The following is an 18,763-nucleotide window of genomic DNA, read 5'->3' on the forward strand; positions in this document are numbered from 1 at the left end:
AAATAGCTTTCTGTTTCGACCGCCAAACCTCTCAGGGGAGCATTTGCAACCGTTTGGCACCATTTCTGAGTCAATTAAAGAACGTGAGATTTTTGATGAAATTGTGACCCCGGGGCTTAGGGATTTTTTCAAAAAAATCTTTTTCTGCCGGTTAAGTTGTCGAGGGCTGATTTCTTTTCCTGTGATAAATAGCCTTCTGTTTCGACCGCCAAACCTCTCAGGGGAGCATTTGCAACGGTTTGGCACAATTTCTGAGTGAATTAGAGAACGTGAGATTTTTGATGAAATTGTGACCCCGGGGCTTAGGGATTTTTTCAAAAAAAAGATTTTCTGCCGGTTAAGTTGTCGAGGGCTGATTTCTTTTCCTGTGATAAAAAGCCTTCTGTTTCGACCGCCAAACCTCTCAGGGGAGCATGTGCAACCGTTTGGCACCATTTCTGAGTGAATTGCCGAAGGTCAGATTTTTGATGAAATTGTGACCCCGGGGCTTAGGGATTTTTTCAAAAAAATCTTTTTCTGCCGGTTAAGGTGTCGAGGGCTGATTTGTTTTCCTGTGATACATAGCCTTCTGTTTCGACCGCCAAACCTCTCAGGGGAGCATTTGCAACTGTTTGGCACCATTTCTGAGTGAATTGCCGAAAGTCAGATTTTTGATGAAATTGTGACCCCGGGGCTTAGGGATTTTTTCAAAAAAATCTTTTTCTGCCGGTTAAGGTGTCGAGGGCTAATTTCTTTTCCTGTGATAAATAGCCTTCTGTTTCGACCGCCAAACCTCTCAGGGGAGCATTTGCAACCGTTTGGCACCATTTCTGAGTGAATTAGAGAACGTGAGATTTTTGATGAAATTGTGACCCCGGGGCTTAGGGATTTTTTCAAAAAAAAGATTTTCTGCCGGTTAAGGTGTCGAGGGCTGATTTCTTTTCCTGTGATAAATAGCCTTCTGTTTCGACCGCCAAACCTCTCAGGGGAGCATGTGCAACCGTTTGGCACCATTTTCTGAGTGAATTAGAGAACGTGAGATTTTTGATGAAATTGTGACCCCGGGGCTTAGGGATTTTTTCAAAAAAATATTTTTCTGCCGGTTAAGGTGTCGAGGGCTGATTTGTTTTCCTGTGATACATAGCCTTCTGTTTCGACCGCCAAACCTCTCAGGGGAGCATGTGCAACCGTTTGGCACCATTTCTGAGTGAATTGCCGAAGGTCAGATTTTTGATGAAATTGTGACCCCGGGGCTTAGGGATTTTTTCAAAAAAATCTTTTTCTGCCGGTTAAGGTGTCGAGGGCTGATTTGTTTTCCTGTGATAAATAGCCTTCTGTTTCGACCGACAAACCTCTCAGGGGAGCATGTGCAACCGTTTGGCACAATTTCTGAGTGAATTGCCGAAGGTCAGATTTTTGATGAAATTGTGACCCCGGGGCTTAGGGATTTTTTCAAAAAAATCTTTTTCTGCCGGTTAAGCTGTCGAGGGCTGATTTGTTTTCCTGTGATACATAGCCTTCTGTTTCGACCGCCAAACCTCTCAGGGGAGCATTTGCAACTGTTTGGCACAATTTCTGAGTCAATTAAAGAACGTGAGATTTTTGATGAAATTGTGACCCCGGGGCTTAGGGATTTTTTCAAAAAAAAGATTTTCTGCCGGTTAAGTTGTCGAGGGCTGATTTCTTTTCCTGTGATAAATAGCCTTCTGTTTCGACCGACAAACCTCTCAGGGGAGCATTTGGAACCGTTTGGCACCATTTCTGAGTGAATTGCCGAAGGTCAGATTTTTGATGAAATTGTGACCCCGGGGCTTAGGGATTTTTTCAAAAAAATCTTTTTCTGCCGGTTAAGGTGTCGAGGGCTGATTTGTTTTCCTGTGATACATAGCCTTCTGTTTCGACCGCCAAACCTCTCAGGGGAGCATTTGCAACTGTTTGGCACCATTTCTGAGTGAATTGCCGAAAGTCAGATTTTTGATGAAATTGTGACCCCGGGGCTTAGGGATTTTTTCAAAAAAATCTTTTTCTGCCGGTTAAGTTGTCGAGGACTGATTTCTTTTCCTGTGATAAAAAGCCTTCTGTTTCGACCGCCAAACCTCTCAGGGGAGCATTTGCAACTGTTTGGCACAATTTCTGAGTGAATTAGAGAACGTGAGATTTTTGATGAAATTGTGACCCCGGGGCTTAGGGATTTTTTCAAAAAAATATTTTTCTGCCGGTTAAGGTGTCGAGGGCTGATTTCTTTTCCTGTGATAAATAGCCTTCTGTTTCGACAGCCAAACCTCTCAGGGGAGCATTTGGAACCGTTTGGCACCATTTTCTGAGTGAATTGCCGAAAGTCAGATTTTTGATGAAATTGTGACCCCGGGGCTTAGGGATTTTTTCAAAAAAATATTTTTCTGCCGGTTAAGCTGTCGAGGGCTGATTTCTTTTCCTGTGATAAATAGCTTTCTGTTTCGACCGCCAAACCTCTCAGGGGAGCATTTGCAACCGTTTGGCACCATTTCTGAGTCAATTAAAGAACGTGAGATTTTTGATGAAATTGTGACCCCGGGGCTTAGGGATTTTTTCAAAAAAATCTTTTTCTGCCGGTTAAGTTGTCGAGGGCTGATTTCTTTTCCTGTGATAAATAGCCTTCTGTTTCGACCGCCAAACCTCTCAGGGGAGCATTTGCAACGGTTTGGCACAATTTCTGAGTGAATTAGAGAACGTGAGATTTTTGATGAAATTGTGACCCCGGGGCTTAGGGATTTTTTCAAAAAAAAGATTTTCTGCCGGTTAAGTTGTCGAGGGCTGATTTCTTTTCCTGTGATAAAAAGCCTTCTGTTTCGACCGCCAAACCTCTCAGGGGAGCATGTGCAACCGTTTGGCACCATTTCTGAGTGAATTGCCGAAGGTCAGATTTTTGATGAAATTGTGACCCCGGGGCTTAGGGATTTTTTCAAAAAAATCTTTTTCTGCCGGTTAAGGTGTCGAGGGCTGATTTGTTTTCCTGTGATACATAGCCTTCTGTTTCGACCGCCAAACCTCTCAGGGGAGCATTTGCAACTGTTTGGCACCATTTCTGAGTGAATTGCCGAAAGTCAGATTTTTGATGAAATTGTGACCCCGGGGCTTAGGGATTTTTTCAAAAAAATCTTTTTCTGCCGGTTAAGGTGTCGAGGGCTAATTTCTTTTCCTGTGATAAATAGCCTTCTGTTTCGACCGCCAAACCTCTCAGGGGAGCATTTGCAACCGTTTGGCACCATTTCTGAGTGAATTAGAGAACGTGAGATTTTTGAGGAAATTGTGACCCCGGGGCTTAGGGATTTTTTCAAAAAAATCTTTTTCTGCCGGTTAAGTTGTCGAGGACTGATTTCTTTTCCTGTGATAAAAAGCCTTCTGTTTCGACCGCCAAACCTCTCAGGGGAGCATTTGCAACTGTTTGGCACAATTTCTGAGTGAATTAGAGAACGTGAGATTTTTGATGAAATTGTGACCCCGGGGCTTAGGGATTTTTTCAAAAAAATCTTTTTCTGCCGGTTAAGGTGTCGAGGGCTGATTTCTTTTCCTGTGATAAATAGCCTTCTGTTTCGACAGCCAAACCTCTCAGGGGAGCATTTGCAACCGTTTGGCACCATTTCTGAGTGAATTGCCGAAAGTCAGATTTTTGATGAAATTGTGACCCCAGGGCTTAGGGATTTTTTCAAAAAAATCTTTTTCTGCCGGTTAAGTTGTCGAGGGCTGATTTCTTTTCCTGTGATAAAATGCCTTCTTTTTCGACCGCCAAACCTCTCAGGGGAGCATTTGCAACCGTTTGGCACCATTTCTGAGTGAATTGCCGAAAGTCAGATTTTTGATGAAATTGTGACCCCGGGGCTTAGGGGTTTTTTCACAAAAATCTTTTTCTGCCGGTTAAGTTGTCGAGGGCTGATTTCTTGTCCTATGATAAAAAGCCTTCTGTTTCGACCACCTAACCTCTCAGGGGATCATTTCCAACCGTTTGGCACCATTTCTGAGTGAATTGCCGAAAGTCAGATTTTTGATGAAATTGTGACCCCGGGGCTTAGGGATTTTTTCAAAAAAATCTTTTTCTGCCGGTTAAGTTGTCAAGGGCTGATTTCTTTTCCTGTGATAAAAAGCCTTCTGTTTCGACCGCCAAACCTCTCAGGGGAGCATTTGCAACCGTTTGGCACCATTTCTGAGTGAATTAAAGAACGTGAGATTTTTGATGAAATTGTGACCCCGGGGCTTAGGGATTTTTTCAAAAAAATCTTTTTCTGCCGGTTAAGTTGTCGAGGGCTGATTTCTTGTCCTGTGATAAAAAGCCTTCTGTTTCGACCACCAAACCTCTCAGGGGATCATTTGCAACCGTTTGGCACCATTTCTGAGTGAATTGCCGAAAGTCAGATTTTCGAGGAAATTGTGACCCCGGGGCTTAGGGATTTTTTCAAAAAAATCGTTTTTCTGCCGGTTAAGTTGTCGAGGGCGGATTTCTTTTCCTGTGATAAAAAGCCTTCTGTTTCGACCGCCAAACCTCTCAGGGGAGCATTTGCAACCGTTTGGCACCATTTCTGAGTGAATTAGAGAACGTGAGATTTTTGATGAAATTGTGACCCCGGGGCTTAGGGATTTTTTCAAAAAAATCTTTTTCTGCCGGTTAAGTTGTCGAGGGCTGATTTCTTTTCCTGTGATAAAAAGCCTTCTGTTTCGACCGCCAAACCTCTCAGGGGAGCATTTGCAACCGTTTGGCACCATTTCTGAGTGAATTAAAGAACGTGAGATTTTTGATGAAATTGTGACCCCGGGGCTTAGGGATTTTTTCAAAAAAATCGTTTTCTGCCGGTTAAGTTGTCGAGGGCGGATTTCTTTTCCTGTGATAAAAAGCCTTCTGTTTCGACCGCCAAACCTCTCAGGGGAGCATTTGCAACCGTTTGGCACCATTTCTGAGTGAATTAGAGAACGTGAGATTTTTGATGAAATTGTGACCCCGGGGCTTAGGGATTTTTTCAAAAAAATCTTTTTCTGCCGGTTAAGTTGTCGAGGGCTGATTTCTTTTCCTGTGATCAAAAGCCTTCTGTTTCGACCGCCAAACCTCTCAGGGGAGCATTTGCAACCGTTTTGCACCAATTCTGAGTGAATTAAAGAACGTGAGATTTTTGATGAAATTGTGACCCCGGGGCTTAGGGATTTTTTCAAAAAAATCTTTTTCTGCCGGTTAAGTTGTCGAGGGCTGATTTCTTGTCCTGTGATAAAAAGCCTTCTGTTTCGACCACCAAACCTCTCAGGGGATCATTTGCAACCGTTTGGCACCATTTCTGAGTGAATTGCCGAAAGTCAGATTTTCGAGGAAATTGTGACCCCGGGGCTTAGGGATTTTTTCAAAAAAATCGTTTTCTGCCGGTTAAGTTGTCGAGGACGGATTTCTTTTCCTGTGATAAAAAGCCTTCTGTTTCGACCGCCAAACCTCTCAGGGGAGCATTTGCAACCGTTTTGGCACCATTTCTGAGTGAATTAGAGAACGTGAGATTTTCGAGGAAATTGTGACCCCGGGGCTTAGGGATTTTTTCAAAAAAATCGTTTTCTGCCGGTTAAGTTGTCGAGGGCGGATTTCTTTTCCTGTGATAAAAAGCCTTCTGTTTCGACCGCCAAACCTCTCAGGGGAGCATTTGCAACCGTTTGGCACCATTTCTGAGTGAATTGCCGAAAGTCAGATTTTCGAGGAAATTGTGACCCCGGGGCTTAGGGATTTTTTCAAAAAAATCGTTTTCTGCCGGTTAAGTTGTCGAGGGCGGATTTCTTTTCCTGTGATAAAAAGCCTTCTGTTTCGACCGCCAAACCTCTCAGGGGAGCATTTGCAACCGTTTGGCACCATTTCTGAGTGAATTAGAGAACGTGAGATTTTTGATGAAATTGTGACCCCGGGGTTTAGGGATTTTTTCAAAAAAATCTTTTTCTGCCGGTTAAGTTGTCGAGGGCTGATTTCTTTTCCTGTGATAAAAAGCCTTCTGTTTCGACCGCCAAACCTCTCAGGGGAGCATTTGCAACCGTTTGGCACCATTTCTGAGTGAATTAAAGAACGTGAGATTTTTGATGAAATTGTGACCCCGGGGCTTAGGGATTTTTTCAAAAAAATCTTTTTCTGCCGGTTAAGTTGTCGAGGGCTGATTTCTTGTCCTGTGATAAAAAGCCTTCTGTTTCGACCACCAAACCTCTCAGGGGATCATTTGCAACCGTTTGGCACCATTTCTGAGTGAATTGCCGAAAGTCAGATTTTCGAGGAAATTGTGACCCCGGGGCTTAGGGATTTTTTCAAAAAAATCGTTTTCTGCCGGTTAAGTTGTCGAGGGCGGATTTCTTTTCCTGTGATAAAAAGCCTTATGTTTCGACCGCCAAACCTCTCAGGGGAGGATTTGCAACCGTTTGGCACCATTTCTGAGTGAATTAGAGAACGTGAGATTTTTGATGAAATTGTGACTCCGGGGCTTAGGGATTTTTTCAAAAAAATCTTTTTCTGCCGGTTAAGTTGTCGAGGGCTGATTTCTTTTCCTGTGATAAAAAGCCTTCTGTTTCGACCGCCAAACCTCTCAGGGGAGCATTTGCAACCGTTTGGCACAATTTCTGAGTGAATTGCCGAAAGTCAGATTTTTGATGAAATTCTGACCCCGGGGCTTAGGGATTTTTTCAAAAAAATATTTTTCTGCCGGTTAAGGTGTTGAGGGCTGATTTCTTTTCCTGTGATAAATAGCCTTCTGTTTCGACAGCCAAACCTCTCAGGGGAGCATTTGGAACCGTTTGGCACCATTTTCTGAGTGAATTGCCGAAAGTCAGATTTTTGATGAAATTGTGACCCCGGGGCTTAGGGATTTTTTGAAAAAAAAAATATTTTTCTGCCGGTTAAGCTGTCGAGGGCTGATTTCTTTTCCTGTGATAAATAGCTTTCTGTTTCGACCGCCAAACCTCTCAGGGGAGCATTTGCAACCGTTTGGCACCATTTCTGAGTCAATTAAAGAACGTGAGATTTTTGATGAAATTGTGACCCCGGGGCTTAGGGATTTTTTCAAAAAAATCTTTTTCTGCCGGTTAAGTTGTCGAGGGCTGATTTCTTTTCCTGTGATAAATAGCCTTCTGTTTCGACCGCCAAACCTCTCAGGGGAGCATTTGCAACGGTTTGGCACAATTTCTGAGTGAATTAGAGAACGTGAGATTTTTGATGAAATTGTGACCCCGGGGCTTAGGGATTTTTTCAAAAAAAAGATTTTCTGCCGGTTAAGTTGTCGAGGGCTGATTTCTTTTCCTGTGATAAAAAGCCTTCTGTTTCGACCGCCAAACCTCTCAGGGGAGCATGTGCAACCGTTTGGCACCATTTCTGAGTGAATTGCCGAAGGTCAGATTTTTGATGAAATTGTGACCCCGGGGCTTAGGGATTTTTTCAAAAAAATCTTTTTCTGCCGGTTAAGGTGTCGAGGGCTGATTTCTTTTCCTGTGATACATAGCCTTCTGTTTCGACCGCCAAACCTCTCAGGGGAGCATTTGCAACCGTTTGGCACCATTTCTGAGTGAATTAGAGAACGTGAGATTTTTGAGGAAATTGTGACCCCGGGGCTTAGGGATTTTTTCAAAAAAATCTTTTTCTGCCGGTTAAGTTGTCGAGGACTGATTTCTTTTCCTGTGATAAAAAGCCTTCTGTTTCGACCGCCAAACCTCTCAGGGGAGCATTTGCAACTGTTTGGCACAATTTCTGAGTGAATTAGAGAACGTGAGATTTTTGATGAAATTGTGACCCCGGGGCTTAGGGATTTTTTCAAAAAAATCTTTTTCTGCCGGTTAAGGTGTCGAGGGCTGATTTCTTTTCCTGTGATAAATAGCCTTCTATTTCGACAGCCAAACCTCTCAGGGGAGCATTTGCAACCGTTTGGCACCATTTCTGAGTGAATTAGAGAACGTGAGATTTTTTATGAAATTGTGACCCCGGGGCTTAGGGATTTTTTCAAAAAAATCTTTTTCTGCCGGTTAAGTTGTCGAGGGCTGATTTCTTTTCCTGTGATAAAAAGCCTTCTGTTTCGACCGCCAAACCTCTCAGGGGAGCATTTGCAACCGTTTGGCACCATTTCTGAGTGAATTGCCGAAAGTCAGTTTTTTGATGAAATTGTGACCCCGGGGCTTAGGGATTTTTTCAAAAAAATCTTTTTCTGCCGGTTAAGTTGTCAAGGGCTGATTTCTTTTCCTGTGATAAAAAGCCTTCTGTTTCGACCGCCAAACCTCTCAGGGGAGCATTTGCAACCGTTTGGCACCATTTCTGAGTGAATTAAAGAACGTGAGATTTTTGATGAAATTGTGACCCCGGGGCTTAGGGATTTTTTCAAAAAAATCTTTTTCTGCCGGTTAAGTTGTCGAGGGCTGATTTCTTGTCCTGTGATAAAAAGCCTTCTGTTTCGACCACCAAACCTCTCAGGGGATCATTTGCAACCGTTTGGCACCATTTCTGAGTGAATTGCCGAAAGTCAGATTTTCGAGGAAATTGTGACCCCGGGGCTTAGGGATTTTTTCAAAAAAATCGTTTTCTGCCGGTTAAGTTGTCGAGGGCGGATTTCTTTTCCTGTGATAAAAAGCCTTCTGTTTCGACCGCCAAACCTCTCAGGGGAGCATTTGCAACCGTTTGGCACCATTTCTGAGTGAATTAGAGAACGTGAGATTTTTGATGAAATTGTGACCCCGGGGCTTAGGGATTTTTTCAAAAAAATCTTTTTCTGCCGGTTAAGTTGTCGAGGGCTGATTTCTTTTCCTGTGATAAAAAGCCTTCTGTTTCGACCGCCAAACCTCTCAGGGGAGCATTTGCAACCGTTTGGCACCATTTCTGAGTGAATTATAGAACGTGAGATTTTTGATGAAATTGTGACCCCGGGGCTTAGGGATTTTTTCAAAAAAATCTTTTTCTGCCGGTTAAGTTGTCGAGGGCTGATTTCTTGTTCTGTGATAAAAAGCCTTCTGTTTCGACCACCAAACCTCTCAGGGGATCATTTGCAACCGTTTGGCACCATTTCTGAGTGAATTGCCGAAAGTCAGATTTTCGAGGAAATTGTGACCCCGGGGCTTAGGGATTTTTTCAAAAAAAAGATTTTCTGCCGGTTAAGTTGTCGAGGGCTGATTTCTTTTCCTGTGATAAAAAGCCTTCTGTTTCGACCGCCAAACCTCTCAGGGGAGCATGTGCAACCGTTTGGCACCATTTCTGAGTGAATTGCCGAAGGTCAGATTTTTGATGAAATTGTGACCCCGGGGCTTAGGGATTTTTTCAAAAAAATCTTTTTCTGCCGGTTAAGGTCTCGAGGGCTGATTTCTTTTCCTGTGATACATAGCCTTCTGTTTCGACCGCCAAACCTCTCAGGGGAGCATTTGCAACTGTTTGGCACCATTTCTGAGTGAATTGCTGAAAGTCAGATTTTTGATGAAATTGTGACCCCGGGGCTTAGGGATTTTTTCAAAAAAATCTTTTTCTGCCGGTTAAGGTGTCGAGGGCTGATTTCTTTTCCTGTGATAAATAGCCTTCTGTTTCGAACGCCAAACCTCTCAGGGGAGCATTTGCAACCGTTTGGCACCATTTCTGAGTGAAGTAGAGAACGTGAGATTTTTGATGAAATTGTGAGCCCGGGGCTTAGGGATTTTTTTAAAAAAAATCTTTTTCTGCCGGATAAGTTGTCGAGGGCTGATTTCTTTTCCTGTGATAAAAAGCCTTCTGTTTCGACCGCCAAACCTCTCAGGGGAGCATTTGCAACCGTTTGGCACCATTTCTGAGTGAATTGCCGAAAGTCAGATTTTTGATGAAATTGTGACCCCGGGGCTTAGGGATTTTTTCAAAAAAATCTTTTTCTGCCGGTTAAGGTGTCGAGGGCTGATTTCTTTTCCTGTGATAAATAGCCATCTGTTTCGACCGCCAAACCTCTCAGGGGAGCATTTGCAACCGTTTGGCACCATTTCTGAGTGAATCGCCGAAAGTCAGATTTTTGATGAAATTGTGACCCCGGGGCTTAGGGATTTTTTCAAAAAAATCTTTTTCTGCCGGTTAAGGTGTCGAGGGTTGATTTCTTGTCCTGTGCTAAAAAGCCTTCTGTTTCGACCGCCAAACCTCTCAGGGGAGCATTTGCAACCGTTTGGCACCATTTCTGAGTGAATTGCCGAAAGTCAGATTTTTGATGAAATTGTGACCCATTTGGCTTAGGGATTTTTTCAAAAAAATCTTTTCCTGCCGGTTAAGGTGTCGAGGGCTAATTTCTTTTCCTGTGATAAATAGCCTTCTGTTTCAAACGCCAAACCTCTCAGGGGAGCATTTGCAACCGTTTGGCACCATTTCTGAGTGAATTAGAGAACGTGAGATTTTTGATGAAATTGTGACCCCGGGGCTTATGGTTTTTTTCAAAAAAATCTTTTTCTGCCAGTTAAGTTGTCGAGGGTTGATTTCTTGTCCTGTGATAAAAAGCCTTCTGTTTCGACCGCCAAACCTCTCAGGGGAGCATTTGCAACCTTTTGGCACCATTTCTGAGTGATTGCCGAAAGTCAGATTTTTGATGAAATTGTGACCCCGGGGCTTAGGGATTTTTTCAAAAAAATCTTTTTCTGCCGGTTAAGGTGTCGAGGGCTAATTTCTTTTCCTGTGATAAATAGCCTTCTGTTTCGACCGCCAAACCTCTCAGGGGAGCATTTGCAACCGTTTGGCACCATTTCTGAGAGAATTAGAGAACGTGAGGTTTTTGATGAAATTGTGACCCCGGGGCTTAGGGATTTTTTCAAAAAAATCTTTTTCTGCCGGTTAAGTTGTCGAGGGCTGATTTCTTGTCCTGTGATAAAAAGCCTTCTGTTTCGACCGCCAAACCTCTCACGGGAGCATTTGCAACCGTTTGGCACCATTTCTGAGTGAATTGCCGAAAGCCCGATTTTTGATGAAATTGTGACCCCGGCGCTAAGGGATTTTTTCAAAAAAATCTTTTTCTTCCGCTTAAGGTGTCGAGGGCTGATTTCTTTTCCTGTGATAAATAGCCTTCTGTTTCGACCGCCAAACCTCTCAGGGGAGCATTTGCATCCATTTGGCACCATTTCTGAGTGAATTGCCGAAAGTCAGATTTTTGATGAAATTGTGACCCCGGGGCTTAGGGATTTTTTCAAAAAAATCTTTTTCTGCCGGTTAAGGTGTCGAGGGCTGATTTCTCTTCCTGTGATAAACTGCCTTCTGTTTCGACCGCCAAACCTCTCAGGGGAGCATTTGCAACCGTTTGGCACCATTTCTGAGTGAATTAGAGAACGTGAGATTTTTGATGAAATTGTGACCCCGGGGCTTAGGGATTTTTTCAAAAAAATCTTTTTCTGCCGGTTAAATTGTCAAAGACTGATTTCTTTTCCTGTGATAAAAAGCCTTCTGTTTCGACCGCCAAACCTCTCAGGGGAGCACTTGCAACCGTTTGGTACCATTTCTGCGAGAATTGCCGAAAGTCCGATTTTTGATGAAATTGTGACCCCGGGGCTTAGGGATTTTTTCAAAAAAATCTTTTTCTTCCGGTTAAGGTGTCGAGGGCTGATTTCTTTTCCTGTGATAAAATGCCTTCTGTTTCGACCGCCAAACCTCTCAGGGGAGCATTTGCAACCGTTTGCACCATTTTTTCGTCAATTGGAGAACGTGAGATTTTTGATGAAATTGTGACCCCGGGTCTTAGGGATTTTTTCAAAAAAATCTTTTTCTGCCGGTTAAGTTGTCGAGGGCAGATTTCTCGTCCTGTGATAAAATGCCTTCTGTTTCGACCGCCAAACCTCTCAGGGGAGCATTTGCAACTGTTTGGCACCACTTCTGAGTGAATAGCCGAAAGTCAGATTTTTGATGAAATTGTGACCCCGGGGTTTAGGGGTTTTTTCAAAAAAGTATTTTTCTGCCGGTTAAGTTGTCGAGGGCTGATTTCTTGTCCTGTGATAAAAACCTTTCTGTTTCGACCGCCAAACCTCTCAGGGGATCATTTGCAACCGTTTGGCACCATTTCTGAGTGAATTGCCGAAAGTCAGATTTTTGATGAAATTGTGACCCCGGGGCTTAGGGATTTTTTCAAAAAAATCTTTTTCTGCCGGTTAACTTGTCGAGGGCTGATTTCTTTTCCTGTGATAAACTGCCTTCTGTTTCGACCGCCAAACCTCTCAGGGGAGCATTTGCAACCGTTTGGCACAATTTCTGAGTGAATAAGAGAACGTGAGATTTTTGATGAAATTGTGACCCCGGGGTTAGGGAATTTTTTGAAAAAAATCTTTTTCTGCCGGTTAAGTTGTCGAGGGCTGATTTCTCGTCCTGTGATAAAAAGCCTTCTGTTTCGACCGCCAAACCTCTCAGGGGAGCATTTGCAACCGTTTGGCACCATTTTTGAGTGAATGAGAGAACATGAGATTTTTGATGAAATTGTGACCCCGGGGCTTAGGGATTTTTTCAAAAAAATCTTTTTCTGCCGGTTAAGGTGTCGAGGGCTGATTTCTTTTCCTGTGAAAAACTGCCTTCTGTTTCGACCGCCAAACCTCTCAGGGGAGCATTTGCAACCGTTTGGCACCATTTTTGCATCAATTGGAGAACATGAGATTTTTGATGAAATTGTGAACCCGGGCTTAGGGATTTTTTCAAAAAAATCTTTTTCTGCCGGTTAAGCTGTCGAGGGCTGATTTCTTTTCCTGTGATAAATAGCCTTCTGTTTCGACCGCCAAACCTCTCAGGGGAGCATTTGCAACCGTTTGGCACCATTTCTGAGTCAATTAGAGAACGTGAGATTTTTGATGAAATTGAGAACCCGGGGTTTAGGGATTTTTTCAAAAAAAACTGTTTCTGCCGGTTAAGGTGTCGAGGGTTGATTTCTTGTCCTGTGATAAAAATCCATTTGTTTCGACCGCCAAACCTCTCAGGGGAGCATTTGCAACCGTTTGGCACCATTTCTGAGTGAATTGCTGAAAGTCAGATTTTTGATGAAATTGTGACCCCGGGGCTTAGGGATTTGTTCAAAAAAATCTTTTTCTGCCGGTTAAGGTGTCGAGGGCTGATTTCTTTTCCTGTGATAAATAGCCTTCTGTTTCGACCGCCAAACCTCTCATGGGAGCATTTGCAACCGTTTGGCACCATTTCTGAGTGAATTGCCAAAAGTCAGATTTTTGATGAAATTGTGACCCCGGGGCTTAGGGATTTTTTCAAAAAAATATTTTTCTGCCGGTTAAGGTGTCGAGGGCTTATTTCTTTTGCTGTGATAAACTGCCTTCTGTTTCGACCGCCAAACCTCTCAGGGGAGCTTTTGCAACCGTTTGGCACCATTTCTGAGTCAATTAGAGAACGTGAGATTTTTGATGAAATTGTGTCCCCGGGGTTAGGGATCTTTTCAAAAAAAAAAAATTCTGCCGGTTAAGTTGTCGAGGGCTGATTTCTTTTCATGTGATAAAAAGCCTTCTGTTTCGACCGCCAAACCTCTCAGGGGAGCATTTGCAACCGTTTGGCACCATTTCTTAGTGAATTGCCGAAAGTCAGATTTTAGATGAAATTGTGACCCCGGGGCTTAGGGATTTTTTCAAAAAAATCTTTTTCTGCCGGTTAAGTTGTTGATGGCTGATTTCTTTTCCTGTGATAAAAAGCCTTCTGTTTCGACCGCCAAACCTCTCAGGGGAGTATTTGCAACCGTTTGGCACGATTTCTGAGTGAATTAGAGAACGTGAGATTTTTGATGAAATTGTGACCCCGGGGTTAGGGATTTTTTCAAAAAAATCTTTTTCTGCCGGTTAAGGTGTCGAGGGCTGATTTCTTTTCCTGTGATAAACTGCCTTCTGTTTCGACCGCCAAACCTCTCAGGGGAGCATTTGCAACCGTTTGGCACAATTTCTGAGTGAATAAGAGAACGTGAGATTTTTGATGAAATTGTGACCCCGGGGTTAGGGAATTTTTTGAAAAAAATCTTTTTCTGCCGGTTAAGTTGTCGAGGGCTGATTTCTCGTCCTGTGATAAAAAGCCTTCTGTTTCGACCGCCAAACCTCTCAGGGGAGCATTTGCAACCGTTTGGCACCATTTCTGAGTGAATTAGAGAACGTGAGATTTTTGATGAAATTGTGACCCCGGGGCTTAGGGATTTTTTCAAAAAAATCTTTTTCTGCCGGTTAACTTGTCGAGGGCTGATTTCTTTTCCTGTGATAAACTGCCTTCTGTTTCGACCGCCAAACCTCTCAGGGGAGCATTTGCAACCGTTTGGCACAATTTCTGAGTTAATAAGAGAACGTGAGATTTTTGATGAAATTGTGACCCCGGGGTTAGGGAATTTTTTGAAAAAAATCTTTTTCTGCCGGTTAAGTTGTCGAGGGCTGATTTCTCGTCCTGTGATAAAAAGCCTTCTGTTTCGACCGCCAAACCTCTCAGGGGAGCATTTGCAACCGTTTGGCACCATTTCTGAGTGCATTAGAGAACGTGAGATTTTTGATGAAATTGTGACCCCGGGGCTTAGGGATTTTTTCAAAAAAATCTTTTTCTGCCGGTTAAGTTGTCGAGGACTGATTTCTTTTCCTGTGATAAAAAACCTTCTGTTTCGACCGCCAAACCTCTCAGGGGAGCATTTGCAACCGTTTGGCACAATTTCTGAGTGAATTAGAGAACGTGAGATTTTTGAAGAAATTGTGACCCCGGGGCTTAAGGATTTTTTCAAACAAAAAATTTTCTGCCGGATAAGTTGTCGAGGGCTGATTTCTTTTCCTGTGCTAAAAAGCCTTCTGTTTCGACCGCCAAACCTCTCAGGGGAGCATTTGCAACCGTTTGGCACCATTTCTGAGTGAATTACCGAAAGTCAGATTTTTGATGAAATTGTGACCCCGGGTCTTAGGGATTTTTTCAAAAAAATCTTTTTCTGCCGGTTAAGGTGTCGGGGGCTGATTTATTTTCCTTTGATAAATAGCCTTCTGTTTCGACCGCCAAACCTCTCAGGGGAGCATTTGTAACCGTTTGGCACCATTTCTGAGTGAATTGCCGAAAGTCAGATTTTTGATGAAATTGTGACCCCGAGGCTTAGGGATTTTTTCATAAAAATCTTTTTCTGCCGGTTAAGTTGTCGAGGGCTGATTTCTTTTCCTGTGATAAAAAGCCTTCTGTTTCGACCGCCAAACCTCTCAGGGGAGCACTTGCAACCGTTTGGCACCATTTCTGAGTGAATTGCCGAAAGTCAGATTTTTGATGAAATTGTGACCCCGGGGCTTAGGGATTTTTTCAAAAAATCTTTTTCTGCCGGTTAACTTGTCGAGGGCTGATTTCTTTTCCTGTGATAAACTGCCTTCTGTTTCGACCGCCAAACCTCTCAGGGGAGCATTTGCAACCGTTTGGCACAATTTCTGAGTGAATAAGAGAACGTGAGATTTTTGATGAAATTGTGACCCCGGGGTTAGGGAATTTTTTGAAAAAAATCTTTTTCTGCCGGTTAAGTTGTCGAGGGCTGATTTCTCGTCCTGTGATAAAAAGCCTTCTGTTTCGACCGCCAAACCTCTCAGGGGAGCATTTGCAACCGTTTGGCACCATTTTTGAGTGAATGAGAGAACATGAGATTTTTGATGAAATTGTGACCCCGGGGCTTAGGGATTTTTTCAAAAAAATCTTTTTCTGCCGGTTAAGGTGTCGAGGGCTGATTTCTTTTCCTGTGAAAAACTGCCTTCTGTTTCGACCGCCAAACCTCTCAGGGGAGCTTTTGCAACCGTTTGGCACCAGTTCTGAGTCAATTAGAGAACGTGAGATTTTTGATGAAATTGTGACCCCGGGTCTTAGGCATTTTTTCAAAAAAATCTTTATCTGCCGGTTAAGGTGTCGACGGCTGATTTCTTTTCCTGTGATAAACAGCCTTCTGTTTCGACCGCCAAACCTCTCAGGGGAGCATTTGCAACCGTTTGGCACCATTTTTGCATCAATTGGAGAACATGAGATTTTTGATGAAATTGTGAACCCGGGCTTAGGGATTTTTTCAAAAAAATCTTTTTCTGCCGGTTAAGCTGTCGAGGGCTGATTTCTTTTCCTGTGATAAATAGCCTTCTGTTTCGACCGCCAAACCTCTCAGGGGAGCATTTGCAACCGTTTGGCACCATTTCTGAGTCAATTAGAGAACGTGAGATTTTTGATGAAATTGAGAACCCGGGGTTTAGGGATTTTTTCAAAAAAAACTGTTTCTGCCGGTTAAGGTGTCGAGGGTTGATTTCTTGTCCTGTGATAAAAATCCATTTGTTTCGACCGCCAAACCTCTCAGGGGAGCATTTGCAACCGTTTGGCACCATTTCTGAGTGAATTGCCAAAAGTCAGATTTTTGATGAAATTGTGACCCCGGGGCTTAGGGATTTTTTCAAAAAAATATTTTTCTGCCGGTTAAGGTGTCGAGGGCTTATTTCTTTTGCTGTGATAAACTGCCTTCTGTTTCGACCGCCAAACCTCTCAGGGGAGCTTTTGCAACCGTTTGGCACCATTTCTGAGTCAATTAGAGAACGTGAGATTTTTGATGAAATTGTGTCCCCGGGGTTAGGGATCTTTTCAAAAAAAAAAAATTCTGCCGGTTAAGTTGTCGAGGGCTGATTTCTTTTCATGTGATAAAAAGCCTTCTGTTTCGACCGCCAAACCTCTCAGGGGAGCATTTGCAACCGTTTGGCACCATTTCTTAGTGAATTGCCGAAAGTCAGATTTTAGATGAAATTGTGACCCCGGGGCTTAGGGATTTTTTCAAAAAAATCTTTTTCTGCCGGTTAAGTTGTTGATGGCTGATTTCTTTTCCTGTGATAAAAAGCCTTCTGTTTCGACCGCCAAACCTCTCAGGGGAGTATTTGCAACCGTTTGGCACCATTTCTGAGTGAATTAGAGAACGTGAGATTTTTGATGAAATTGTGACCCCGGGGTTAGGGATTTTTTCAAAAAAATCTTTTTCTGCCGGTTAAGGTGTCGAGGGCTGATTTCTTTTCCTGTGATAAACTGCCTTCTGTTTCGACCGCCAAACCTCTCAGGGGAGCATTTGCAACCGTTTGGCACAATTTCTGAGTGAATAAGAGAACGTGAGATTTTTGATGAAATTGTGACCCCGGGGTTAGGGAATTTTTTGAAAAAAATCTTTTTCTGCCGGTTAAGTTGTCGAGGGCTGATTTCTCGTCCTGTGATAAAAAGCCTTCTGTTTCGACCGCCAAACCTCTCAGGGGAGCATTTGCAACCGTTTGGCACCATTTCTGAGTGAATTAGAGAACGTGAGATTTTTGATGAAATTGTGACCCCGGGGCTTAGGGATTTTTTCAAAAAAATCTTTTTCTGCCGGTTAAGTTGTCGAGGACTGATTTCTTTTCCTGTGATAAAAAACCTTCTGTTTCGACCGCCAAACCTCTCAGGGGAGCATTTGCAACCGTTTGGCACAATTTCTGAGTGAATTAGAGAACGTGAGATTTTTGAAGAAATTGTGACCCCGGGGCTTAAGGATTTTTTCAAACAAAAAATTTTCTGCCGGATAAGTTGTCGAGGGCTGATTTCTTTTCCTGTGCTAAAAAGCCTTCTGTTTCGACCGCCAAACCTCTCAGGGGAGCATTTGCAACCGTTTGGCACCATTTCTGAGTGAATTACCGAAAGTCAGATTTTTGATGAAATTGTGACCCCGGGTCTTAGGGATTTTTTCAAAAAAATCTTTTTCTGCCGGTTAAGGTGTCGGGGGCTGATTTATTTTCCTTTGATAAATAGCCTTCTGTTTCGACCGCCAAACCTCTCAGGGGAGCATTTGTAACCGTTTGGCACCATTTCTGAGTGAATTGCCGAAAGTCAGATTTTTGATGAAATTGTGACCCCGAGGCTTAGGGATTTTTTCATAAAAATCTTTTTCTGCCGGTTAAGTTGTCAAGGGCTGATTTCTTTTCCTGTGATAAAAAGCCTTCTGTTTCGACCGCCAAACCTCTCAGGGGAGCACTTGCAACCGTTTGGCACCATTTCTGAGTGAATTGCCGAAAGTCAGATTTTTGATGAAATTGTGACCCCGGGGCTTAGGGATTTTTTCAAAAAAATCTTTTTCTGCCGGTTAACTTGTCGAGGGCTGATTTCTTTTCCTGTGATAAACTGCCTTCTGTTTCGACCGCCAAACCTCTCAGGGGAGCATTTGCAACCGTTTGGCACAATTTCTGAGTGAATAAGAGAACGTGAGATTTTTGATGAAATTGTGACCCCGGGGTTAGGGAATTTTTTGAAAAAAATCTTTTTCTGCCGGTTAAGTTGTCGAGGGCTGATTTCTCGTCCTGTGATAAAAAGCCTTCTGTTTCGACCGCCAAACCTCTCAGGGGAGCATTTGCAACCGTTTGGCACCATTTTTGAGTGAATGAGAGAACATGAGATTTTTGATGAAATTGTGACCCCGGGGCTTAGGGATTTTTTCAAAAAAATCTTTTTCTGCCGGTTAAGGTGTCGAGGGCTGATTTCTTTTCCTGTGAAAAACTGCCTTCTGTTTCGACCGCCAAACCTCTCAGGGGAGCTTTTGCAACCGTTTGGCACCAGTTCTGAGTCAATTAGAGAACGTGAGATTTTTGATGAAATTGTGACCCCGGGTCTTAGGCATTTTTTCAAAAAAATCTTTATCTGCCGGTTAAGGTGTCGACGGCTGATTTCTTTTCCTGTGATAAACAGCCTTCTGTTTCGACCGCCAAACCTCTCAGGGGAGCATTTGCAACCGTTTGGCACCATTTTTGCATCAATTGGAGAACATGAGATTTTTGATGAAATTGTGAACCCGGGCTTAGGGATTTTTTCAAAAAAATCTTTTTCTGCCGGTTAAGCTGTCGA

The sequence above is a fragment of the Podarcis pityusensis genome, assembly GCF_964106645.2.
Source record: "Podarcis pityusensis genome assembly, chromosome: 5".
Classification (NCBI taxonomy): domain Eukaryota; kingdom Metazoa; phylum Chordata; class Lepidosauria; order Squamata; family Lacertidae; genus Podarcis; species Podarcis pityusensis.